Source organism: Triticum urartu, chromosome 5, assembly GCF_003073215.2.
Source record: "Triticum urartu cultivar G1812 chromosome 5, Tu2.1, whole genome shotgun sequence".
Lineage (NCBI taxonomy): Eukaryota > Viridiplantae > Streptophyta > Magnoliopsida > Poales > Poaceae > Triticum > Triticum urartu.
This window is the reverse complement of record NC_053026.1, coordinates 547186325-547190966: the sequence shown is the minus strand read 5'-3', so window position 1 is coordinate 547190966 and position 4642 is coordinate 547186325. Positions and strand designations below refer to the sequence as shown.

The following is a 4642-nucleotide window of genomic DNA, read 5'->3' as shown; positions in this document are numbered from 1 at the left end:
ATCTATCTAGATCTATCGTATTAGTTTTTTTAAGTTGTAATTGTTATGGTACTATTATTAAGTTTTATTAGTACTTTAAGTTGTAAGGCTATCGTGGAACTATGGGTTGCAATCGTTATGCTACTATATATATTGTGTGTTTCGTGCTATTATTTGTGGATTGCTATGGTTTGTTTTTGTTTATTATTCGTGTATTGCTATGGATTGCTACGGGCCTGGGTTTCTACACCCCAATCACCACACCCAAACCATGGACATGCAACTAGGAGCCCCATGCAAACCCACTATGGAAATGGGTGCAACTAGGAAATGCAAACTAATTTACTTCGGGCACTTCATGCAAGCATGCAACTCATTCAGTTCATGGAACCGTAGACATGCATAAAAACAATTAACATTTAGTTTTAGTGCATAAAAAAGTGATCCATCACAAAATTTAGTGCAAGAAAAAGGCCAAAATAAAAGGACAAGTAACATTTCATTGGGCCCCATTTTATTTGCCGAAGTTAGAGGTGGGCTGATGCCCCTATGCGGGTGGGCTGGTCTTGGGCATGGTTATTTTCTCAGGGCCCATTTTCTCACGGCCCAACATCTATTCGGCAGCCCAGTTTTGTTTTTTTACTATAAACTGAATTTGGGTGTGTACTTTGTTAACTGAAGAACAAAAACAGAGGAAACAGAGCATGAACACTGAATAGGCCCCCCTGAGAATATCATTACAATAATTCAAGCAAGTTTTGCTTCACACTAATTCAAATTCATCTAACAAATGGTCCCTGGCTAACTCAAACTACTGGGCACCCCTGAAACTAGTTGACACACTAACTGAAACTCTAACAAATTCTAGCGATTGATGAACATCAAGTAAAATAAACCCATAGCAATGAGACAACCATAAAATGCTCCAGCCATCATATTTGCTTGCTGCTTCAAATCGATCAGATGCTTTAGTTGCTTGCCAATTTTCTTCAATTCACACTTCAGTTCTGCACTGTGCATCATCGGATCGGCTCTGTCTGCCAAATTGGGGGCTTGTTCCACGGCAAGCCGCCCCCAAAATTGAGCTCTTGGGTTCCGGTTGATCCCTCCAATTTCAACCTTTCAACATAGTCATCGAGCCACTCAAAATGCTCACATTTCTTCAAAACCTGAAAAACAGGGGGCCGGAGGCGCATGAATCCTAGATCCACCACCCAGATCCACCGCCCTAATTCGAGGAAAAAAAGAAAGAAATTGGGAGAAATTAGACCATAGGATTGGTCAAGAACACAGATCTAACCTGCCCCGGCTGTGGCTTGCTCAAGCATTTCACAAACTCGCGCCCACGGTTTCCATTTTCTTCCCTCACACAAGTCAAACGCTTCCGAGGCTCCATGCGCGGGAAATTGGGGCACCTTGTCAACGGCAGTGGACCATACTGTGTCCATGATTGGCGGGAGGCCGAAGTCGAGCTAGACATCACTCGCCGGCGGCGCGCTTCGTTGCCGGAGCAGAGGAAGAAGAAGGTGGGAAAGGAAAGGGGCAGGGCAAGCAATGGAGGGCGGGGGGTGGGTGGGCTGGCTCGGGCTCATGGTTGGCTCTGCTCGGGGCACGCTGATGAGCACGGGCATGCTTGCGTGGATAAGTTGTGGGTCCCACCCGCATGCGAGTAACTGCTAGGTCCCGCGTGTCATAACTCGAATCGCTAACCCCTCGTGTTTTTCATTTCATGGTTAAACAGAGCCATGTCGCATTGGAGCTATTGTTTGCTTCTAAAACGTCGCATCACAACCATTCATTCCAACAACGTCGCACTCCTTCCAATTCGCATGAAAAACGTCGCACAGGAGCTATTGACCCGGTGTTTCCTGGTACGCCTTCCTACTCTTTTTCTCTTTTTTTTCTCTTTTGAATGGGCATGAATCTCAGCTCGTTTCAGCAGCCATGGCAGGCCTGGCGATGGGAGTTTCTTTCGTGGGGAAGAAGATGCTGTGTTTTGCCTTTCGGTTTGCATTTTTTTCGCTCCTAAACGAGATGGCCGAAATTCGGTCATTTTAAAAATATCGGTAAAATCTCGGACGAAATTACAAAACCAAAATTTGAATTTTAAATGAAATTTAACAAAAAATTGGCAGAAATTCGGCCAAAATTTTTGAAAATGAGCAGAGAAAAAATATGGTAGTCGAACAACACTGAGGAATACGTTTAAAAACTGTGCATCAGGTCAACATCTTTATCAGTTCCAAAAGAAAAAGATTGAAACATGGACAGGGAGAGGTGCTTCAGAGTTGAGGAGGAGTTGCCGATGGATTCAGCCGCAGCGCGCAGCATGCAGCCCGCACAGGTCAGCAGCAGGGGCTGGGTCGCCGGGAAGGCACGAACGGGGCAGGAGCAGCAGGCTCGAGCGGGGAGGCAGGCCGTGACGAGCGGAGGAGCCGCATCTGGGGCGTAGCGCCGCCGCCGCACACACATGTCGAGCAGGAGATCGTGATTTGTCTAGGGTTAGGGCGTTTGGTTCGATCCTTTTATATTGGGCAAAGCGTGCAGAGGCTCCATAAGTTGGATTGGGCCAAAAAGAGTACAAACTGGGCCGAAAAATTTGGCCGGTACAGACATTTACCGGGCCCAGGCGCGATGGACGGAATTCGGCCGAAAATTGATTTTTTCGGCCGAAAATCAAAACACAGAGAAGATGTCATGGGGCAGTTGGGGTGGAGGGAGGGAGGGTCCTGGGCCAGCTGTAGGAAGGAATGACTCGGGGGAGGTGCACATGATCCCCAAGGCCAGATGCCCGCGCGCTGGGGGACCGCGTGGTTAGTGAAGGGCGCATGACTATGTAGCATGGGCGGCGTGGGATGAGTACTTTCCTTTTCTGGCCGAGGGGGAACAGGTGCTTTCCTATTTTGGCCGGCCACTCGGGAACGCTAGCAGGACAATGCGTGCTCGCTAGACGAGTCCCAATAAGTAATGTTGGATCTCCATCCTACAATTGGGCCATGGACAGACCAGCCGAAGAGTCCAGCTGCTTTCTCAATCTAGTCCTTCCCTCGGTTTCACCGATACATCACCCAAAACCATAGCCGTCGCCGCCGCCCCCCTCCACTTCCCGAGCAACCCAAACCGACCACTAGACACCATGCCGACCTCCTCGCATGTCGTCGGCAACGGCCTCCCCTCCGGATCCGCATCCTCCATCATATCCGGGGTCGTGAGAGGCTACCACTTCCTGAAGATCATCGGCTACTCAGGCACCAAGGAGATCCCCAATGGCGAGGGGATCGAATCTTGCCTGTTCCGGGTGGGAGGCTGCACATGGAATGTACGTTACTATCCCAACAGGTTAAGATCTGAGTACAGTGATTACATAGGCCTTTGTCTCTTCTTGAATGATACAGTCGCCGGCGAGGTCGAGACTGTGAAGGAAAAATTCATGTTCGGCTTACTTGACCAACATGGGAAGCCGGTGCCATCATATACCGGTACTTCCGACACCAGGGAATTTTCTGTGCATAAAGGTCATGGGTTTGGCGGATTTATGAAAAGGGTTCAATTGGAGGAATCCGAGCATCTCAAGGACGATTCCTTCACGGTCAAGGTCGATGTCACTATCATGAGCGAGTTCCATACGCAGGAGACGCCATCTATCCTGGTGCCACCTTCTGATTTGCACCGGCACTTAGGGGTTCTTCTGTCGAGCAAGGCAGGCGTCAATGTCAAATTCCAAGTTGGTGGGGAGACATTCTCGGCGCACCGATTGGTGCTTGCGGCACGGTCTCCTGTCTTTAGAGCAGAGTTCATTGGCCAGACGAGGGAGGGAACCACCACTGAGGCCATACGCGTACATGACATGGAGGCACCAGTGCTCTGCTTACTTTCATGTACACGGATGCATTGCCGGATATGAAGCAAGAAGAAGAATATGCCTTGGCTCAGCATCTGCTTGTTGCGGCAGACAAGTACAACCTGGAGAGGCTGAAGCTTATTTGTGAACATAAGCTGCGCAATCGTATCGATACGATCTCTGTGGTGACTATCTTGGCATTGGCCGAGCAGCATCAGTGCCATGAGCTTAAGGCAGCATGCTTGGTGTTCCTTAGCTCGCCAACGAATCTGGGTGCGGCCATGGAGTCTGAAGGTTTCGAGTTTTTAACCAAGAGCTGCTCTGGTGTTATTAAGGATCTCCTCAAGTCCCAGGTTGCTGCTAGTATACTTTGGAAAAGAAAATCTAGGGCATGAACATGAGGTTATAGTCCTGCATATCGTCATTTGCAATCATCCGTCCAGAAAATGACTACAGACCCTGCAGGCTATCTTATACGCATTAGTGCTTTTGATGTGTAGTCTTGATCTCACAAGGATGTGATATATGGTGGTTCGACAAGCTATGCGCGAAGCAAAACTGTATGTGCTAATTAGTGAACATTTAGTTCAGAACTTGTAAGCCTTTCAATTAGTTGCCCTGTACATTGTGCCGCTGCGAGCATTGCGCTGCTTCCTGAGTTCATGCACCCCTTGTTCAGTATAGGGCACTTCTTATTTAGCAGGTTCAGATAGACCATGACTTGTTGAAATGCTGGGTTGGGATCCAGTGAAAAAGCATTGGTCTTGTCAGGTTTTCAATTTTTTTATGGCTGCAGTTTGTACTTGATGATTTTGGACATGG

At 48.3% G+C, this 4642-nt stretch overlaps 1 pseudogene; it reads left to right on the top strand.

Moving 5' to 3' along the window:
- Positions 1 to 3115: 3115 nt before the first annotated feature.
- LOC125507359 lies at positions 3116 to 4215 on the top strand (annotated as a pseudogene).
- Positions 4216 to 4642: the final 427 nt, after the last annotated feature.